General features: G+C 41.3%; 1 protein-coding gene across 1 annotated transcript in view; it reads right to left on the bottom strand.

Moving 5' to 3' along the window:
* Window positions 1-22530, bottom strand: part of DGKI (diacylglycerol kinase iota) — a 286356-nt gene that overhangs the window by 259265 nt on the left and 4561 nt on the right. Inside the window, exon 2 of the mRNA XM_029922877.1 lies at window positions 13119-13214. The gene's annotated coding sequence lies outside the window, so the exon portion shown is untranslated. The remainder of the gene's footprint in view (window positions 1-13118; window positions 13215-22530) is intronic.

Here is a 22530-nt window from a genome sequence, read left to right as displayed (position 1 = left end):
AGAGGGTCAACGGGAGCCTGCTGAGCGAAGGCACAGCCGTGCTGGCTCCACAGCGTCTCTGGAGACGCAGGAAGGAGAATAGTGCCTTCTCAGGATTGTTTCTACGCAAATACCAGTTCTGTATTTCCTCCACAGTCGGTGTAGAGTTTTCATTTGGAGAGAAAGCAAGCCCAAATCTAACAGCAGGAAACTAATGGAAGGGGACAGACTTTGCAAGCCTGAAGAGGAGACCAGAAACATCTTACAAAAACCTCTCCTCCTCCTGGGAAACAGCTTGGTGAAAACCAAAGGGCCAGAAATCGTGTTAATCCAAAGCTGAAGTTGATGGCTGGTTCTAAAGAGTAGGTACCTTGTCATTTTTTGAACGTTATACTAAGACTGATAAAAACTATGGTCAGAATGGCACAGGATTCATTTTCAGTGTGAGGGCAAAGGGGAGGACAGTTGGCTGTATCTCACAGTTCACACTTAACAATAAAATGTGTACCAAAGTCCTCTAAGAGTGGCTTATGTTAGTGAATTCAAGGCATTGTTCTCTAATGAAGAAAAGAGTGATGGGTACTGATGGGTTACAAGAAAGATACATGAACATCTTCGGTGGAGGCTACATGTTAGAACTTAACTGAGTTTAACTAGTGCACACTGCTACTATCTTTTATAAATCTATATAAAATTCCAGGGTAGTCATTGAGAGATGACGCAAATATATGTTGCAGCTGTCACTTATCGAAAGTATAGTGTGTGGCCTGAGAAATGTGCACACGTGTGATGGACAGACACCAATACAGCGCAGCTCTGGAAGACCACCCGATTGTAGGATACTGAGTGTGTGCATCCGTTGATGGGCATGAGACTGCTATGCTGTTTAGGCATTCCTTCTGCCGTTCCTTCATGGTCCTGATGCATTAAGAAGGGATTTCAGAGGTGCCTGGGTGGCTCACTCGGTTGAGCATATGACTCTTGATTTCAGATCAGGTCATGATTATTTACAGTTGGTGGGATCCAGCCCAGCATCAAGCTCCATGCTATAAGTGTGAAGTCTGATTGGAATTCATTCTCTCTCTTCATTCTCTCTCTCTCTCTTTCTCTCTGCTCCTCCCCTGCATGCATGCTCACTCTGTCTCTCTAAATAAACATTTTATTTATTTATTTTTTAAATGTTTTATTTATTTTTGATACAGAGAGAGGCAGAGCATGAGGGGGGAGGGGCAGAGAGAGAAGGAGACACAGAATCGGAAGCAGGTTCCAGGCTCTGAGCTAGCTGTCAGGGTTCGAACTCACGAACATGAGATCTGACCTGAGCCGAAGCCAGAGGCTTAACCGACTGAGCCACCCAGGTGCCCCTAAATAAACATTTTAAAAAAGGATTTAAGCCTAATGAACTAGAATGCTTTGAAAATCCATAATTCTATTTCCTACTTTTGGTGATTACTTAACTTTCTCTGTGCTTTGTGGCCCTCATCTCTTGTTTTTCTTTTTTTTTTATTCTGCCTGCTTGTCTTTTCTCCTATACCTTTCTGTCCCATTCATTTCCTCTCTGCACCTCTGCTTAGATGCCAGCAGTTCCTACTTCTATAGCCATGGCCAGTAAATGGCTTTAACTTTATGGCATGCTGTCTTCCTATCTTTGGTTCTTTCCAGATGATTTTGTGGCTGCTGCCTGTTGAATTTTTACACTCTTTTCAAGCAATCTTAGGTCAAAGTTTCCATGTATCTTACAGATTAACTGGTGTTACTATACGTACAAAAAATGTATATAAATAGGATTGTAAGTATACTGACACTAATAAGTGTTCACACAATTAGAGACCTACATACCCAAAGAGATGTACAATTATGAATTTCAATATTATGAATTTCATATGGGCTGGACATCCTACAAACGTCATAATGAAGGTAAATTAACAGGAAACGGTGTAGCTATGTGATCTTCATGGCTCTAATGCTAAGGTGGTACATCAAGCGTGTAGAGAACGGAGTCTCAATATAAACTAGAAAACACCAGAGCTTGCCTTTCAGTCCTTGCTGGTGTGGTGGCACCATAGACACTCTCTAACCTGCAGCGTGAATTCTAACATGTCCTCATTATCAGTTTACTTTGTAGAAATAGAGCAATTTGTTGCTGCTGTTTTTAAGTTCACAGCTTGAGGTTTCTAGAAAAATAACTTAGATACATTTGCTTCAACATGGAATACTTTACTTGCTTAAGAAGCCATATCAAGCTGTGGTAAATGAGTTGTTCTGTCATTGCCGTTTCCCACATTCCAAGCCCTTGGTGACATAACTAAGAGAAAGTCTTCCAGCCAGTCTAGCCCAGGAAGACCACCACTTCAGACATGGCTCACCCAACGCTGTGTCCCCAGTTGGCAGTGTGGTTTTCACTCACATACACACATCTACCCGTACCAGTTCTCAGCGAGGACATCACTGCCACAGACAGTATTTACCAGCGTGGCTGGCAGTATGATATGTTGTGAATACTACAAATACAGCTCATTTCAGCCAGACAGTGCGGGTACTTCACCCATTTTACAGTCAAGGAGCTGAGACCCTAAGAGACTGAGCAACTGGCCCAAGATAGGTTAGCTAGGAGTGACACCCAGGTCTCTCTGACTCAAAGCTATCTCCTTCTATTACAACTTACTACTTCCCTCTCACTTTCCTTACTAGGGAAGGATTAGGGGAACGAGAATGAAGGTAAACATAATTGGAATGATTGCTTCAGGTGATCAATTCTCATAAGAGCCCATGGAGATGGACCACAGACAACCATGCCATGACTCCCTCTGCCAAGAACGGTAACAGCGGTCCCTCTCCTCCATGAGAATCAAATAAGATGGGCCACAGTCGCCATGACACTGACTGACCAGGGCTTAACACCCCACAAGAGCCTACTAGCAGTGAGCGTTGAACCTCCCTGTGGAGGCTAAAAAGTAAGGAAGGAATTAAAATGTCTTGGATGATAAGTATAATGATACTTAAATAAATGGCAGAGTTTGGTCTGATTACAGGTGTCTATGTGTATGTGTGTCTCTCTCAAAAATCACATCATGGAACTCATTCATTCATTCATTCACTCCTTCACTCATTCCAGGAAAATGGCAGGATAACTCCTCGCTGTGGTCACTGTGCTCAGTGGTGAGGACCAAGGACAGTACAACACAGGCACAGTCCCTGAACTAAATGGAACTCATGTTCTCGTGGTCGAGACACAGGCAAGCAGGTGAGCACTTTTTCCTTAATAATAGAAAGTGATGTGTGCTATAGACGATCAACAGAATGGAGAAGGGCCACGGAGTGGCGGGGCAGCCCGTCAGCTGGGCCGGTTGTTTCCCTGCATGAGATCCATCCTCTCTTTTATTCACTGAAAGGGGTGCTGGTTATAAGGTCCTCCAAGGTTTGTACTCTGGCGTTGCCTTTCGGGATCATTTTCTGACAACCCATTGCAGTCATTTCCCCCTGAAGGAAAAACATCCGCTGTAAGGGATGAATTTTATCATGTGTTAGTGATTTTGCCATGCTGTTAATTGCTGTATATATATATTATCTCATTCGAGTTTCACAACAGTAAAACGTAGGAATTGCCCACACTTTAAAGATGTGAAAACGGAAGCTACCAGAGGTTAAAATGATGACCAACATCACGCAATTAGAAAATCGCAGAGCCTGGACTCAAAGCCAGGTCACCTTTTGATTCCAAAGCCCACACACCTCCTCAAATGAAGGTATCAAAGCAAGTTTTTCTATATCCTTGTGCTTTTATGACACTACCCTCTAAAATCTCTATCTGCCTCATGTGTGAGGGAGGAACCAGAAAGAACATCAAGATCCTAACAAACAAAGGCAAGGTCCACTAAGGGTTGGTTGTAGTTCTGGGTAACTGCTAATGCAAATAATGGCTCAGCCAAGACTGGGGCCTTGAAGCAGTGAGAATAGTGGTTAAATTCTATTGTTCTGGGGATCCCTGCACTGGGGAACCCTGGAAAAAGGGAAAGCAATTCCATATACCTGGGCATTGCCTAGGTGAGATGTAAACCCTATGTTCAATCAGATGCAAATTATTTTCATTAAGTAACAGGACTGTGCCAATATTAAGTAACAACAAAACCTCTCTGCACAAACATACATCCATGCACAAACACACAAACACAGCCTCCATCTAAAATTATCGTTGCAGAAGACTATTATTCTCAGAGGCTCAAACTCTTAGAGAAAATACATGTGGTCGCATACAAAATAATTGCACAAAGATAAAGAAAAGGTATGTGGGCACCTGGTGGCTCAGCTGGTTAAGCGTCTGACTTCAGCTCAGGTCGTAATCTCACAGTTTGTGGGTTCGAGCCCCATGTCAGGCTCTGTGCTCACAGCTCAGAGCCTGGAGCCTGCTTTGGATTCTGTGTCTCCCTTTCTCTCTGTCCCTCCCCTGCTCATGTTCTGTATCTCTCTCCTTCAAAAATAAACAAACATTTTAAAATTTTCTTAAGAAAGGGTATGAAAATCTGGGTGGTGATTAAGCCTCTGACATTCCTTTACCTGTAGGGGGTGCCTCTTACTGTTATTGACTTGACAAGGCCTAGGAAAATGACATTGCGTGAGCATTTCTCAGTTTTCCACTGAATACTGAGATCCCACAAGATGCCAATAGATGCTCTGTGAGAATAATAATGGATTCAACTTGCATCCATCCCTGAGGAAAAAGACTAGGAAATCCTGCATACCTTACATCTTTCTTATAGCTTCATTAGACATATTTGTACATTAAAGGGATTCAGTATTTTCTAAACTTATTTGGTCATAACACCACTTTAATGAGCAACACCCCATATTGTTAGTGCTCCAGAACATGATTTTTTTTTTAAGGAGACTATGCAAAAACTGTTGATCCAGGGTCACCTAGGAGTACAGAATCCTGAAGCTCCCTGGGCTCCGTGACCCGTCACTAGCTGGGAAGGATCAGTATGCAATTCCCTGCAAGGGTATGGACAGCGCTCCACACCAAACAACCACAACAACAACAGCTGTAACAGTAGCAGTGGCTAATATTTCCTGGGGGCCGGCCACATGCCGACCCAGTTCTCAGTGTGCACCTGCATGATCTCCTGCAAATGCCCAACCATCTGGCCAGACACATATGGAGCTCCATCACTTGCACCCAAGGGACACCCCAGTCCCTTCCTCCACTCACATGTGCTGACGAGGGGGTCAGGGGCAAACAATCTGTCTATGCAAATTTTTGTTGATGGCTCTGCTCTCCCTGAGTCATCTTGATTCATTAGCTCCTCAATATCCTAATGGTGGGAGAAGCCCTGGCAGAGAGCAGCTTTGGCAGCTGCCTGGAGATGGCGTCTTCAAGGCTGGCACCCAAACAACAGAAAGCTGGCTTAGCCTCTGGGGCTTTCCTGCCACACGCATCGTTCCCTCCGACGGCCCACACCCCACTCAGCCAAGTCGCCATCTGGGGTGCGGCCCATCAATCTGCCATGCTGGACAACTGGCATGCGAGGGACCAACAAGCAGCCAGGCTAGATGCATTCTGAGGCTCGAGTCCAATGTTGGTGCCCTGCGGCACACACCTGCTAGACCCATGTGCACGGATGGGCACAAAGGCCCCAGCAACGTGCACAGGGCATTAATGTGCCAGTCCACGCCCAGCAGAGAGATACACACAAAGCAGCATCCACACCGGCTGCTGTCCAAGGCATCCATATTCCAGCGAGGAAGCAAATGTGTGACCAGGTTCTGCATCTTGTTATTCTTTTCAACGATAGAAAGCTGAAAGTTTTCTCCAAATAAGGCACAGAGCTACGGCCCTTGTACTCTTACAAGTTTCTTCCAAGGATCCGATGGTGATGTGGCCAGCTTCCTTGTGAGCAGATGCCATGATACAGCGATGAGGCTTCTGACCCACTAGTAAGAAGATACAGCCCGTAAGATGTTTTCCAGAATGGGTTACTTCGATTTGCTGCGCTCAGTTGGTCCCGCCCATGACCCAGTAGACAATGGACATTACACACAGCAGTAAAATGATGGGTAAAAGTTTCAGTGTCAGCGTTGGGGTGAGCAGAAAAATCCCAAACATAAGGTCTTGTTAAAAGCAAAGTCCAACCAAACTACTAATTAGCTCATTCAGCTTAATGACACTGAAATAGAAGTTAGGAACACAAGAAAAGAATAAAGGACATTAACGCTTGTCAACTAATTTAATCCTTCTACTAATTCCAAGAGGCAGATATGATCATCGCTATTTTACAGGACCTGAGGCTCAGAGAAGCCAGGCAGCGCTAGGATTTTTATCCAGATCTATTGGTCTCTAGGTCTGCATGGTTTCTCACTCCCCACAGCGCCTACCCCCATATCACGCGGCCTCCCTCATGCAATTCATTCACCTACTCCATAAAACTAGATTTGTTAAGCTGCAAGCAATAGTGAAGACACCTTAGACGTAAGGTCAAGTGGAGTGGCTATTTTTGCCAAACCTTACCCACGAGGAAAAGATGAAAGCAAAACGCATGCACAAAACAATAACAAAAGGGAAACAGTACCCATTAGCCTACCCCCACAAGCAAGGTGACATAAGCACATTCAGAAATAGAAAAGATATCTGGTAACAGCACTCTGAAGTCTGACGGCTCCTTTTTTCTCTCACCCAACCTACACGTTCTCACTCACCTAACCATCTAGCTACTCCCTTCCCCACACTTCTCAGCTGCGGGCGCCTCCCTGCCTGTCTGCTCACTTATCCAGAAAGCCACAAATGTCTCCACGAAATCCTCAATCAGGCTGTTTCAAATATACCTCTGGGTGTACGCGCATCTATGTACCCGTGTGCCAAGTCACCTAATAGGCTGCCCTAGCAAAGTACCACAATGTAAGTAGCTTAAAACAACAGAAATGTGTTTGCTCACAGTTCTGGGGGCTTGATGTCTAATACCAAGGTATCAACAGGGTTGATACCGCTCTCAGGGCTCTGAGGGAGAATCGGCCCCGTGCCTCTCTCCCAGCTTCTGATGACAACCTGCGGTTCTCGGTGGTCCCTGGCTTATAGCTCCATCGCTCCAGTCTCTGCCTCCTTCTCGTGTACCTACATGTCCTCTTCTCCCTAGAAGTCCACTTGTCATGATGCAGTAAGGTTCACCCCACTCCAGTGTGACCTCATCTTAACTACTCATATCTGAAACAACCCTATTTTCAAATAATGTCACAGCCTGAGGGACTGGTGTTTAGGGCCCCAGCGTCTTTTTGGGGTGAACAATTCAACCTGTAACAGCCACTATCCACCATGCACTGAGATCAGTCCACTTCATTGGGTTCTGGCACTCTTTATGACGTAGAACAGTGGTCTTTTGTACCTACATGTGACACCAGAGTCATCTGTAGAATTCTGGGTCTTTTTTTTTTTTTAATATATTCATACCTGGTGCCACTGAACAGAGATTGCGATGTGGCAGATCCATGCTAGGATCAATTACTCTAAAAAAAAAGAATTAAAAAGTAAAGTGTTCTAGGTTCATAATGCTTGTCCAGAAATAAGAATCACTGGGGCAGATCTTAATGATAATACATTAAATGAGTAAATGGAGGCAAATGGGTGACATTTGTCCAAAGTTCACTCAGTACACAGATCAAACAGCTGGCTTTCCAACTCAGGTCAGGCTCACAAAATCCATTTCCTTCCCACATTCCATGTGGCCTATCTCCATCTACATGTCTCAAGGCACGTTGTAGACAATGGCCACAGTTACTGTGAACATCAATATATCAACATAGACAAGTGTCATTTCAGTGTCAAAAGGTGTGCACTGGTTTGTGCTCCACTGATTATTAATGGATGCATGAATTTCTTTAGGAGCAAATATGTGGCTCAACATCTTTGCATATACTGGCTTTCCACGGAGCGCACCTACCAAACTGTTGTCATTTACAATTAATTGTCACTCTCAACACTGTCTGTAGTATCTGGTATGGCGTACTCAGCCTGTAAACACTCAAAGAATAAATGAATGAAGTAATCTCCACCTCAATAAATAGCACGAAATGAGAGTGGTCCTAGTTGGAATTTTATTTCAGTTTTTCTCCCCATAATCATGCTGGGAAACGGTGACCCTTCTGCTCCAATTTCATTACTGCTGCGTCCCTTTCTCCTCTCTAGACCAGAAAAAGAAGCAGTTACTAATTTGGGGACTGTTGCTGATTTAGGAACAACTTTAATCCCATTAAATTTCTGCTCACAAACATTCTACAGTATTAAATGTTGCCACCAGAGAAATGGCAGAAGATGAAGGATTTTAAAGGTCATCTGGTTCAGCCCCAAGGCTTTGGAGTGCACACTCTCCTACAAATGTCTTCGTGTCCTATGATGTCACTGTCTTGCTTTCAATCCCTTCCAATAGGGGCCCCAAGTATCAGTCCACATTACAGCACGAAGTCCTGGATGAGCAGGTCTGCTTTGGTTTTCAACAGACTATTGCAATGTCCCTGTAAGTTAGGGTGACTGTCTCGGTGTCCCCAGTGCAGCTCTGGTTTGCACTTAATGTCACGGCACTATTCCTACCAGCAGCCTCTCTCACCCTCAAAACTGTCTTGCTTGAGACAAGGCCCTGCTTCGTGAGCACACAGACTTTTATAACATGCGCTCCAAGTTTCTGTTCAGAAGACACGGACACACACAGCCCCCATCTGTCCTTATTTCCATTCTTACCTAACACATGCCCTTTGGTGTGCTCATGCGTGCCGGATGATTGCCGCCTCCCTTGTTCAAAGCCTGCTGCTGACTCTGAGCTTGCTAATGTTCACCTCCCTTGCTGAAACGTTCCCCTGCCCCACTCCACTTATGTAAATCATACCCATCTTTCAAACTGTGCGCCAGCCCCACTGCCATGAAGCCGCCTCTGTCTACCTCAACCCACACTGATTTCTCCCTTCTCTTAACTTATACCCATGACATTTGCTTTGCTAAAATAAGGTAAGAAGTGAAAGGCATATCTTTGGTGATGGATTCACTCCTCCTCCAAATGCCTTGCCTGCACATTGTTTAGAAGCCTGCAGGTAGTGCCTGGGAATGGTAACTTGGTCCTTGTCTCAACAGGTTGGCTATCTTCAAAGGTGCTTCATTAAAAGAAAGGAGAATATGATGCATAATCTATCTGCATGTGCTTTTTTCTTACAAAACTGTTGTTCAATTCTAAGACAGCTGCAAAAAGAACATTTAAATTGGAGGCTCTCCTGGAGATTAACTTGCCTAACCTGTGACCCAAAGCAGATGTGCACATACACCCCCTTCAGCATCCTTGAAAGATGGCCATCCAACTTGTTGGGGAACACATCTTATATGCCCATCTCTCCAGATACCTGATCTCTTGCTGGACAGCTCTGGTTGTTAATGTTCTTCCTATTTATAATGGAGCATTTCTCAAACTTAAGTCTGTGGACCATCTGCACCATAGTTATTTGAGGTGCATGCTAAAATCACAGATTCCCAAGTCCGGCTCTGGCATATTGAATCAGCATTTGGAGCAAGGAGAGAAATAGTAATCTGCATCATTAACAGGTTTTCCAGGTGATGTGTACATGTAAGATTCGATGCTAGAGTCAGTGGATTCTGTACCTAGAACTTAGTTCCACCTTCCTAACTATGGAGAGCAAGACCCTTTCTTTTCTTCAAGGCAGTTCTTTAAACACTGGAAGGTGTCTGTTTTCTCTCCTTCCCCTCATTAATATTCTCTTTCAATCCAGGTTATTTCACTCTTCCCCCTCCTACCCTGAATCACGTTGAGCACACTTCTCCCGGCTCCCCTGCTTGTCAATGTCCCCGTCCTCCCCAAATGTGATGCACAAATTAGAGAGAGAGAGAGCCAGCTGGATTTGTAATGCTTTACTACATACTGACAACTGACCCTTGGGCAATGTGGGTGTTAGGAGACGCTGACCCCCTGGCCGTTGAAAATTCACTTTATGTTTTGACTCCCCAAAGTCAGTTACTGTAGCCCACTCCCTAAAACTGCCCAGAAGCCTTACTGATAACATAAACAGTTGATTAACATCTATTTGGATGCTATATTATATACTGTATGCTTGTAATACAGAAGTTATAGAAAAGAAAATATTAAGAAAATCATAAAACAAAATACATTTATAGTACTGTTTTTACCAGAAATATTCCACATGCAAGTGGGCCTGCATGGTTCACACCCATGTTGTCTGAGGGTCAACTGTGCATCAATTTATACTCCTACCAGCTGACAATGAGATTACAATTTAGACTTAGACTAACCGGCAGGTATTACCATTTTGTGAATCTTTGCTATTTTAATGGGTACATGATATTGACTCCTCATAGTTGTTTTAGTTTGGGTGTCTTTTAAAAATATTTTTCAGACGTATGTTGGCCATTGGTGGTTCTTTCATGAATGGTCTGCTTCTGCCTTTTCTGGGTTGGTTTGGTTTTCCCTTTTAATTCATTGCGTCAGTTGCTGTGGAGAGTAAATTCTTCCAATGCATTATCTCGTCTAATGTTCCTAACATCTCTCCCACTTGATGGTAAAGACATTGAGCCTTCGGGAGCCTATGATGAGCAACCACAGGTCTTCTGCTTCCTCACTGATTTATTCCATCCTTCATCAACCTTTTTTCTGGAGGAAGCGCTTCATCTTCCAGATACTTTGTAAAGAGCCAAGCATTGGGGATAAAATTAGCAAAAAGATTCAGAAGAGCACCAGGAATTTTCACAACTCTGTTGCCTCCTACTTAGACATTTCCCCTGCCTACAGGTAATAATCATGTAGTAGATAGCGATGCTATTTGCTGATACAAGGTTTAAGAAGAGTGTACATGTCTGTATATATATTTGCCAAGAGAGGTAATATGTGACTGACAGTAAAAGACCATGAGAAAAGGATCAAAGGGAGTAATATGGAAATAGTGCAGAACTCCATGACAAATTACAGTCCATCAGAAGACAGCGGTATCAGTAGAAATAGTTCAAAAGCATGTACGCAAGTAAACTTGGCTTTCATTTTTTCCATTTTATATTATCCGATATTCCAAGACCAGTGTTTATGCAATTAACTAAGATCCTAATGTTAATTCATTATTTATAGCATTTTAGTCCAAACAGCTGAGCATTTCTTGGTCTTTGGCTAATTTAATCAAATTTTATGCGATTATACTTTAATTAAAAATACATATTCATAAAGTTAAAATCCTGATATTTAAATAAATTTATAAGATTAAGAGAAATGCAAACAGTTAAGTACAGATCTGAGTTGGAAGCATAATTTAAAATAATTTCATCCTACTCTCTTTTGCAAAGAAGGTAGCCAGTGCCCAAGAGACAGGAGTTCTCAATATCAGTGAGTCATCACAGTGAGATTCAAATTGAGACCTTGTACAGCTGGACCTTTTACTGATATTCACTCCTAACTTCACTCAAACACACCCTGCTTCTCTGAACTCTCATGAAGTTTTCCAAACAAAACCTATAAACTAGCCGTCAAAACAGCCAATGCAATTTTTAATGTTTTGTTCCACGCCTTGTAATTCTGGCGGCCGGATGAAAGTCCCTGAGGGCTACATTCTCCTGTAAGCTTTAGTGGAACTCAATCTCTTCCTTATTAGTTATTAATAGAAAAATACTCACTTGTAATTTCAAAGTCCTGCATTTTACCCCAAACCTTTCTTTCACGTAATCAACAAACATAATGAAAAAGAAAAAAAATGCATTATGTCATTTACGATGCTCATTTCCCAAAGTAAGAAAGAACAATTCTTTCTTTTTTACTCTTCTAGGTTCCCCACTACTCTTTTCAAACCAATAATTTTGAATTATACAAAAATTTTAAGTTCACTTTCTCAACAGTAACATTTTAGTTCCTTACAACTTAATGCCTGGCAACTATCCTCTTTTCACGGAACATAAAGGCAATTTTAACATTTAAACTAAAGGTTCTACATAAGGATACAAAGCAAATTTTAAAAAGCAAGGGAGAGTGCCTGGGTGGCGTGGTCAGTTAAGCATCCAACTCTTGGTTTTGGCTCAGGCCATGATCTCATGGTTCATGGGTTTGAGCCTGCTTGGGATTTTCTCCCTCTCTCTGCCCTCCCCTGCTCATGCACACACACTCTTTCTCAAAATAAAGAAAATAAACATTAAAATAAATAAATAGAAAGTAAGGGATATTCCAACGCATGTATTCATTGTCTGGTTTCTAGGATTTTATCCTCCACAACTTGATCTGAATTGCAGGCATACCTCAGAGATATTGTGGGTTCGGTTCCAGACCACTGGGATAAAGTGAGTATCACAATAAAGTGAGTCAAATGAGGTTTTTTGCTTCCTAGTGCATATAAAATTACTACTTACACTATACCACAGTATAGTAAGTGTGCAATACTATTATGTCTAAAAAAAGGTGCATACCTCAATTAAAAATTACTTCATTGCTACAAATGCTAACCATTATCTCTTTCAGCCAGCCATATTTACTGATAACAGATGACCAACACAAATATGACAATTAAGTAGTCATAAATATTGTTAAGAATCACCACAAAGTGAGCAAATGCTGTTGGAAAAATGGCGCCCGGGCAGGGTGGCCACAGACCTTTAATTTGTAACAAAACAAAACAAAAAACACAGGGTCTGTGATGCCCCATAAAGCAAAGCCCAAGAAAACAAAGTATGCCCGTATTTGCCAGCCTACCCCAGCATCAGACAGGCGTTTCACCATCCCCAGGCTCAGCACCAGTAATACACTCCACCACACCTGCTCCTCTACGAGACGGTCGGTCCCTCCCAAGGTGGCACCTCCTCCACACTTAGACCTCTCCCCACACAGACACCCCCTCCGGAAACAAACACTCATGCATATTTACCCTCTCCCTTACCTCCAGCACCCAAATAAAAACCAGCCCTGGGAATCATCAAAATATGCACGAAGTTCTACCTGCATAGCCAAGCCCTCTAGCCATTAAAGCGACTGCTTGAAAGCCTCTATGTTAACTGGCTCTTTGAAACTCTCCTTGGAAATTCAGGCATGGTGGCCCGCATGCTGCTGTCAGACTCAGCCTGGAGGCCATCCCCAGGGAAGGTCGGGACCCGGAGGTCCGAGGAGCACACTCACTGCAAATCGGACTTGGCAGTTCTCCTCGCCCAGGTAGCACAGGTCTCCTGAGACGTTGGTCTCCAGCCACAGGTGCTCTCCGTTCACGGCGTTCTCCTGGAAGGGAAAGACCCACCTGACTTCAGTTTTCTTTTCAGGTGCGAAAGGGGAAGATATCACATTCAGATTTCAGATCCAAAACAGTACGTGAACCCACACAGTTTAAATACCTCTCATTTTACCCCCTCTAAATACTGTTGGCATTGATCCCACCAAAATCCTAGAAAGAGAATAAGGTGTTCGGGAAAACTCTGTCTGAGCCATAACTAAAATGGACGTTAGGCCTGTAAATGTTTTATCCAGGGATGTGGTAATCTGTAAAACATATATTACACAAATGAAGAAAAATCCCTCAAATTGTTCAGTGTAAGGCCAAATTCGTCTAGGCCCAAGACTGTAGACTCAATGACAATTGAGACAAAAATCCTATTAAAAGCTGCCTTTACTTAGCAAATGAACTATGAAGAAGGATAGTTGTATTAAAGTACTTTAAAGACTGAAGACACATTTACATTGATATCAGTAATGGATAACTTATATTCTAAGACAGAGGCTTCTTAAAACTTAGTTTAAGTCACTATGTACTTACTCACAGCATAATAAATTCCTGCTAATTCACACTTTTCTTATTTCCATAGGGCCTTCGCCCATATAATTCTAGATTTCTCTAACTGAATGACTTTCCTGCTTCTAAAAATAGTCACACAGTTCTGATTGCAAACAGAACCGCTGTGCTGGGCTACACCAGTACGACAATCCGATGTTCAGGAATGCACAATGTTCCGTTGGGGTGGTTTTGGGGAGTGGAATATTTCTTCAACAAGATGATGAATAGGATTCCATATCGCTTCTTCTGGCACGCTACCTTAGGAACATGATGGATTTATGTATTAATTGTGTGTTTTGTTCATTTGCTTGAAAAAGACCCTGCGCTATTAAGGAAAGCAATGTATTGGGTTAACCATAAAGAGAGGAAGTCTACTGATCTTACTGGAAAATTGCTCTTGTTTTTATTTGGCTCAGCAGTGGGGCATGTAATCAGTTTCCCTGGGAGATGCTACAGACCGAATTGCGATTCCCGTCACATCCATGTTGAAGGCCTGCTCCACAGTGTGATGGTATTTGAAGACGAGGCCTTTGGGAGGTAAGTGGGTCATGGGATGGAGCCCTCATGACTGGGATTAGAGTGCCCTTATAGGAAGAGGCATGAGAGGGATCTTTCTCTTCACGCATACACTGGGGAAAGGTCATGTGAAGACACAGCAAGAAGGCAGCCATCTACAAGTGAGGAAGTGGGTTCTTATCAGGCACTGAATCTACCAGTGCCTTGATCTTGGACTTCCCAGCCTCCAGAACTGGAGAAATAAATTCCTGTTGGTTAAGCCACCCAGGCTATGGTGTTTTGTTAAATAACTTCAGTAAGGAACTTTATAGAAAAACCAAGCAATTTAGAAGTACATCTTGTATGTGAGTCATCTTTATAGTAACTGACTCCAGAAATGTCTACATGACTGCCCTCTGAATCCCAAAGCTGAACACAAAGTAGCAGAAACGTATACCAAGATGGCACTGAAAAAAATAACAAAGAGTTATCTATTTCGTAAATATATTCCTTCAGATTCCAATTCAATACCTTTCCTTTCAGACCCTATAGGCTCAAATGATTTTCAGGCAAGAATAACCAAAGGTTATAGATGCTTCGCAATCCAGGTAAGGGACACCAACTCTCAGAACTCTCAGAGAAAGTGAGGCGCAGGAGAGATTCGCAACGTCTACAGATATTGAGGGATGGCAAACGATGGACAAGGAAACGCTTAGGGAAAAGGGGGTTGCCCTGCATGTCTCAGAGTGCCTCAAAGCCATTCCAAAAAAGGAACCAATGCTAATGAGAATCATGGCCCTCCATGTCAAAGGGTGAATGACCATCTTTTCAGCAAAACTTTTTTTTCTACTGGTCATTTTCTCCTGTAGAAAGTCATATTCATCTTTTTTTATGAAAGTCAGTGGGAAAATGGGATTCTCGTAGAGTCAATATTGTAGAAAAACAACAGAAGGAAGAAAAGAACAGCTATAGGTTTAGACCCTAAAAAATTTCAGATAGGAATGGATGAGAACAGTATATATATTTATTTATCTTATATGTACATATATACATGAATATATGTATAATATATATACACATGAAAATATATATGGGCCAACTTTGTTATTTATCCTAAAGAAATCGATCCCCACAATCTAAACTAGTCTACTACTGGGAACTTAATATCTAATTCTAGTTTAGAGCCATTTATAAAATAAAATCCCTTTTCATTATTTTCTTCTTTCATTCATTCAATACACATTTATTCCATACTACTGGGGCCAGGCACTGGGTTAGTGTGGTAACCCATGGAGTAAAATCTACCAGAGAACATGAAAACTAAACACATAATTATAGCATGAAATGTTAGGGAAACCAAAAATGCTAAAATTCTGCCAAAAGTTTTAGAAAGTGACGAATAAAATGTTGCAGCAGGTCATATGGTCAAGTCATTGATAATAAATACCAAAAAACTAGGCTGGCTGGAAATTAACTTCTGTTAGGTCAAGTATGGCGGACAGGAACAGTCAAGACCCAGGGACTCAGATTTGCAAGCACCCCACTAACTCATGGGGCTGGTAGGCTTCCCCTGGGCCAGGGGCTATGTGGCCCCTGCATACGTACCCCAGCAGGCACACAGAGCCTTGCTAAAACCTGACTCCAAGTCAGGCACAGCAGGGCCACTAGGATTAGCTCCCCTCACTCTGGAGTGGAGAGCTGATTAGAAAGACTGTCTTTTGTAAGGGAAGAGGGAAAAAAAGACAAGAGGCTTCCTGTCACAGTAGTTCTGACCTGCTGGTTCTCAAATTTGACTGCTCATTAAAGTGACCCAGTGAGTTTTTAAGACTACCTGGGCACCAGCTCCAGAAAGTCTATTTTAACTAACATAAAGTGAAACCTGGACATCATGAGTGTTCAAAGTTCTGAAGTGACTCATGTGCATAGAGTCCGAGACCTTGTAATTTGGTAAACCCTACCCTACCCCTTCAAGTTATTAAATAATAGATTCTAGAATGTATCTATGACTAATCTATTAGATCTGATACTTTTCTTTCCTTGTACAGTCACCAGAGAAAAAAGGTAAGAGAAAAAGAGAGATGAGGCATAAAGTGGTCCAGAGAGATTTTAAGCAAAGAGACATGAAACTACAGATACATAGTGAGAAGGCTCAGAGTCAACAAGATAGATCCTGGGGATAAGAGAAAAGTCTTCAATGCACAAGCCTTTAAAGAAGCAACAGAATAAATTAGAACGTTCATACACTTACCTAATAATCTCACTTTAGGAATGTACCTTAAGGAAATAATCCTAACAGGAAGAAAAAACTATTTGCATTAAAAGGTTTATTTCTACTTTGCAATAATCAAAAATTGGAAACATCACAAACACCCAGTGGAGAAGAATGTGTAGTAGAATAATACATGATATGGAATATTATAAAATCATCAAGAAGTACTATTATGAAGATTGGCCATATGAAAAACTATGTGATGTAAAGTCAAATAAAAATAAAATTTAAAACTATCTGTACATTATGATTGCAACTCTACATACAAGTAAGAGCTGAAAAAATGATCCTATATTTGTAGTTTGATTTCTGGACTCACACATTCCTTTTCATTGTTTCTACTTGTTTTCCTTTACTGGAAAAGTTCAAGAAAGAGTTTTCTTTATTCACTGCCTCTACTTCCTTTGCACTCATTATTTCTTAAACCCAATTCCATCAGGCTTTCTTCCTTCTCATTCCACCGTAACTACTTTTGCCAAGCTCATCAGTGACTTCACATGGCTAAATCCAATGGCGAATACTCAGTCTTTATCTTAACCAGCAGCTTTTGACACAGGTGATCATTCCCTTCCTTCTGGGACACTTGCCTCCTAGAAACACTATCCTCCTTTCATTTTTGTTGCACCTCCATGGCCACTCCCTCACAGGCTTCCTTCTTAGACCTTTCCTATACTCCCAAACTCTCAACAATAGAGCGTCCACCAGCTCATTCTAGATCTTTACTCTTCTCCATCCACACCCAGTCCTTGGGTTATTGCATTTAGTTCTCAAGGTTTTAGATTCCATCTATTAATTGTTGCTCTCCAAATTATTCATACACTACAAACCCCTTCTTCAAACCTCAGATCCACACACACAAAAAAACTGCCGTCTCAATATCTCTCCTTAAAACCAATAAGCATCTCAAACTTTTAGTCTTACAAAACTCAGTTTGTGATATACTCCTTAATCTGTTCTTACTCTAATCTCTCTAAATTTTCAGCAAATGGTATGTCCATTCTTACAGCTGCAAATTTTTGCCCAAAATGTGTGGTCATTCTAGATCTCTCTTTCCCACTCCTATTCATCAGCTAATGTTATTGACTCCAGTTTCAAAGGAGGTATGAAACCCAATTACTTACCACTTCTGTTACCCCCAGATCCTCCATAATCTTTGACTTGGAATGTCCCGATAGCCCATCATCAAAGGCCATTCACTACCTACAATGTTTATTATATCCAAATTGTTTATTCATCTCCATTCTGATTCTATGTGGTTCATTTTATTTACTTTCTGATCATCAGATCAAGTATTACTTCCTCCAAGAAGCCATTACTGACCTCAAAGTCTAAGTCAAGTTATTCTGTTAGTTCCTCTCATATAACCATGTTTCCTTTCCATAATTTATCTCTATTGGCAACTATCCACTCATTGGCATTATTATTTGATTAATGTTTCCTCATATACTAGAATCTAAGCTCCATGTGAACACTGTCCAACACTTAACTAAGTGCCTGGAAAATAGTAGATGACAATTTGGGGAATTGAAAAGATGAAAGATTAAGAATCAATGAATAGGGGCACCTGAGTGGTGCAGTCAGTTAAGCTGCCGACTTTGGCTCAGGTCACAACCTCATGGTTCATGGGTTCAAGCCCCACATCAGGCTCTGTGCTGACAGTTCAGAGCCTGGAGCCTGCTTCAGATTCTGTGTCTCCCTCCCTCTCTGACCCTCCCCTGCTCATGCTCTATTTCTCTCTGTCGCAATAGTAAAAACATTTTTTAAAATTTTTAAAAAGAATCCTGAATAAATAAATGAACCTACATATTTGTTATTTGCAACTCCAAAAGGTAGAAAGGAGTAATTATGTTTATCTGTCTATTAGTCTGGAATCATAAACTGTGAGAAGTAAACATAAGTGCTTAATAGAAACATGACAGTCTTGTAAGTCACAAACAGAAGAAAAGTCTTTTCTTAAAAAAAAGTCATGTGAAACAATGAAGAAGCATACCTTTTGCTACACTACATTTTTCCTATGCCTCATCGTTTTCTTGCACATCTGTTTTGCCTGATGAGTAACAAAGTACAGAATAAAGAAATTACCCAAAGAGAAATTTGGACTTTGCCTTCAACTCTAGGAAGGTCATCTCTCTAAGTACTTAGAATGTCCTGCCTGGTAAAAGTATCTGTTTACCTTGGGGCCTTGTGACTTATCAGATAGTCTAAGAGGACAATGACTTATGGTGGGACTTAGAGCTCAACCTCCAGAGAAACTAGAGGTTAAGGTCAACCATGTAGGAATCTGCCATTTCTACATGATCCCCTATTAATACTCTGGACATTAAGGTTCAGATCAGTGGGCAATACGCTATACGTACTGTCACTTATCGTTGCTAGAAGAGGTTAGCACTGTCCACAAATATACTGGGAGAGAACAACTGAAAGCTCCACCTGTGGAACACTCCTGGGTGCTGCACCATGTACCTCTTCCCTTGGCAGATTTGAATCTGTACCCTTTCACTGTAAGAGGCCGTAAATGTGAGTGTAACAGCTTTCAGTAAATTCTGTGAGTTCTTCTAGTAACTTACCAAACATTTTGGGTATGCTCTTGGGGATTCACAAATCTGCTATTGATGTGAAAAATGAAGGTGCTATTGGGGACTCCTGAGTTGTGCATAAAGGTGTCCAGCTGGGCTGGCACTCACACAAGAATAGACAAATGAACTATTGTGGTTTTCTTCTTACCTTTCTGATGAATCCTTCTCTAGCTCAATTTTAATAAACATGAGATAGGCTTTCCAACTATGAGCTATATGACCCAGGGCCCTCTAACTCCTCTAAACCTCAGTTTACTCACCACTAAGATTATAATAATAACTATACTTCACTCACAAGATCATAGTGATATTTAAATGTGAAAATGCATAAAGTTCAATGCCTTGCACACAATAAGAAATTAATAGGTGTTCAGTATAGTTTCTATTATTACTGTTGTAATTACTCTTGTGAAACTGAATAAAGGAAACCTCATTTAAAATGGAATCAGGAGGCCAGACAGGGGAACCGTCACACTCTACCACTTGTCATTAATTGCAGACTCCCAACAGGAAGAGACTTACGTTGCATCCTCAACAGGAAGAAGCCTAAATTACTACGCCAGCAGGTAGAAAGAATGTCTTCTTGCCCAACAACAAGCTCAGCCAATAAGAAAATACCACTACTCAGCTAAACAAGAAGTCATCACCTCCCTGAACTCTCACTTTCCTCCAGTGGACTTCCATTCAAAGCAGCCCCTCCCAACTTTCCCCTTTCCTCTATCAAGTAACATTCCTTTCCTTTGATCTCCAGACTCACCATGGTTAGCCACAGTTTGCATGTCCCAAATTGCAGTTCGTCTGCTAGTCACAAATAAACCCACTTTGTTGGTAAAATAACTGTCAGTTTTAAGGTGGACACCTTCCAGTTTTCCTTCCCTTCTAACCCACAGATGTTAGCATTGTTCAAGTTTTTCTCTTTGGTCTTTGTAGCCAAACCTGCTAGCCATTCATCAAAATTATTATTTTCTTCTTCCTGGACATACAGCTAGACTGTATTACCCAGACTCCCTTGCAATTAGATGTGGCCATATGACCAAGATCTAACCAATGGAACATAAGCATAAGTGACATGTACTGTTTTCAGACTTGGCCAACTGAAACCTCCAACATGCATTCCTCTCTTCTATTTTCCCATACTAGATACCTGAGAAGCGAACCTTTGGGATGATTTCAGGAGCCATCTGGTGAAGATGTTAGAGCAACTATCTGGGGCATTGAATAACGATGTGGAAGAGGACCCACCTCCCACTCAACCTACCTAGAATAGTCCTGGTCTGTTAAGTGAGGGAGAAATATACTTCTATAGAGAAATTATAGGTCTGAGCATTTATTTGTTGCAGCCTAGTCTACCCCAACTAATACAGACCTCACATTTTTGTCGGGATTTCCGCTAATTATCTACATGTACCCCAAGCCACTTATAGTATACTGAAGACTATATCTAACCTCAATCCTGGTTTCTTCTGCTCTGAACTCTAATTCTGACATGCTCTCTGATATTTTACACTGCTGAAAACCTAATTCCTCTAGAATACAACTATGGTTATGCCTCTCTCTTATTCAGGATGCTTAAATGATGCCCTATTATTTATGAAATGAAATCCAAATTTAATCTCATGTACTAGATCTTCTATTAGTGACACCAATCTATCCTCAACCTTTCATGTATTCATCTTTGTACATTTTCTTTGTTCTTCTTTCTTCTCTAAATATAGCCATATCTTCCTTCTTTTGTGCCATGTTTTTTGTTTGGTCCATCCCCCCACCCCCAGGAACCTCTTTCCTTCTCTTCCAAACATCCACCTTGAAATACCATCTCAAATGATATACAACTCAGAATATCCATCTGTGCCAGAAAGAAAAAATAAATAGCTCTCCCATTTCTAAATGAAGATAACATTTTTTCTGTACTTGTGAGTATTGAGACAAATCTCAAATCTCATATGTCTATACAGATTGATTTGTATATAAAGACAAATCTAGCTACCTTAGAGTAGAGATCCATCTAAGTAGATATGGAAATAGATTTATATATACATATATGATTCCTTGCTCTCAGGTTCTAGTGAAGCCCTACTAATGGTTATAGGTACAAAGATAAAAATATATGTATTGATAGGGAGTAGTTTATAGACTGTGAATAACACAGATAGAGTGCACTGACACTAGAAACAAATAATCTATACAAAAGGAAGACATTTGCTTATGAAAATATTTTGAAATAGTAAGAAAGTTATAAATGTGTATCCCATGTAAATGTCCTTACAAATTCTGAAAGGAAATAGAAGTCTGGACTGCCTCTCCATGAAAATCTTCAAGATGATAATAGGTAGAATTTGTCCAGGATGGTTTCGATCTGTGCTGTCCAATAAACACATGGCTCTTGAGAGCCTGAAATGTGGTTAACGCTAACTGAGATGTGCAGTCAATGTAAAATTCACAGCAGGCTTCACTCACTGTGAAAAAAAAAAGAACGCAAACCATCTCACTGATAATTTTTATATTGATTCCATGTTGAGATGGTAATATTTTTTATTCATTTGCTTAAACAAAATATGGTAGTAAAATTAAATTTTTCTATTTATTTTTACCTTTTATAAATGTGGCTACTAGAAAATTTAGAAATACTTTATGGCTCATATATATTTCTGTTGGGCATTGTTAATTTAAATAATCACTTACATGGAGGCACAAGTTTAGACTCGGGTGTTTCTCAGTGACTTGTGAGATTATGGAATTCAATGATATCACCCAGCAACAGTGTGACTTAATTTAAAATTCTCACAATTTGGGGAAATAAAAGACTAGTGGGGGTGCATGAAATCATGCTAGATCTGTCCCACTACTGCCAGGGCTGACCAGGGCCAGGACCTTCGCTGAGTTAATAGGTTACATTTATAGGTGGTTAGCTCGTCATGACCTCTCAGCCATCTGACTGATACTTTGATTAACCTGACTTAACAGTGTTTAAAATGGAGATGGGAGTGAGGAAAGCATGGACGTGAGAGTCCCTATCAGAGACAACACCCAGACCTGAAGGTACAAGAGCTAAGGCCTAAAGGCACTAGGTCTGTTAGGATGTGCCACCTGAAATAAGGCTGAAATGAGAACATGCGCGTGCACGCATACACATCTGCCGCCTCCTGGCTCTTCATTCAAGGTTTCTAAAGATAAGATGACCTAGTTTCATAACCCAGTTTAAACCAATCCCGTGTGAAGACTCTGTTTCCCTAATCTTGTCCCTGAACCAAATGGTGAGGTGGTGTATAACTGTGTTATGTTTCTACCTGCCTAAGAGAAAGCGCTTCTTTTCTTAGCATCATCAACTACAGGAAAATGTGGTCTGGATTTAGAATCTGGCTTTGTTTGTGTTGAAGCTATTTTCCATAGCCCTCAGAATTGGAGGAAATTTTCAAAAGAGGGAGA

Source organism: Suricata suricatta, chromosome 2 (assembly GCF_006229205.1).
Source record: "Suricata suricatta isolate VVHF042 chromosome 2, meerkat_22Aug2017_6uvM2_HiC, whole genome shotgun sequence".
In the NCBI taxonomy this organism is placed as follows: domain Eukaryota; kingdom Metazoa; phylum Chordata; class Mammalia; order Carnivora; family Herpestidae; genus Suricata; species Suricata suricatta.
Note: the sequence above shows the minus strand (reverse complement) of the source record. Positions and strands in the feature narration are given on the sequence as shown.